Here is a 965-nt window from a genome sequence, read left to right on the forward strand (position 1 = left end):
TGCATTGTCAGACTCCTGAGTGAACCTAACGCTGGGAAGTTCCCCCAACCTTGACTCAAAGCTAAGACCCAGCTCTATTCAAAAGAGGGCAGAGAAGATTTACTGGGATATTGCCCGGACTCCAGGAAACTGAGTTACAGGGAAAGGTTCAACAGGTTCTTGCTTTATTCCCTGGAGCATCGGAGAATGAGGGGAGATTTGATCGAGGTGTACAAAATGATGATGGGTCAGACAGAATAAATGTAGGCTGGTTTCCCACTGAGGGGAGGTACACCAACCAGAGGGCATGGGTTAAGGGTGAAAGGGAGAGATGTAGGGGAAACATTCTGATGGAACATGCAGAGAGTGGTGGGGGGGTGTGGAACAAGCTGATGGGGTGAACGCAGGCTCAAACTTGACATTAAAGAAGAATCTGGATAGGTTCGTGGATGGGGTATGGAGGGAATATAGGTGCAGGTCAGTGGGACGAGGCAGAATAATAGGTTCTACATGGACTAGAAGGGCCTGCTTCTGTGCTGAAGTGAAGTAAGCGAATGCTTTGGAGTGGGTGAAGAGGCAATTTACAAGAATGTTGCCTGGATTGATGAAGGTGAACAGAGTGTAGGGAAGATTTACTAGGGTGCAGGCCCTGGGTTACAGGGAAATGTTAAACAGGTTTGGACTTTATTCCCTGGAGCGTAGAAAATGAGGGGAGATTTGATATTTAAGAGAGACAACGTAGTCGGCTTTTCCCACTGAGGGTCGGTGAGATACAAACTGGAGGTTGTGGGTTAAGGGTGAAAAGTTTGGGGGAACTTCTTCACGCAGAGAGGGGTGGGGATGTGGAGGTGGCTCAATTTTAACATTTCAGAAACATTTGGTCGGGTACGTGGATGGGAGGGGGTGTGGACTAGGTGGTACGAGGTAAATAATAGTACAGTACAGACTACAAGGGCCTGTTCCTGGGCTGTGATGTTCCAACCGAC

Source organism: Narcine bancroftii, unplaced genomic scaffold (assembly GCF_036971445.1).
Source record: "Narcine bancroftii isolate sNarBan1 unplaced genomic scaffold, sNarBan1.hap1 Scaffold_559, whole genome shotgun sequence".
NCBI lineage: Eukaryota > Metazoa > Chordata > Chondrichthyes > Torpediniformes > Narcinidae > Narcine > Narcine bancroftii.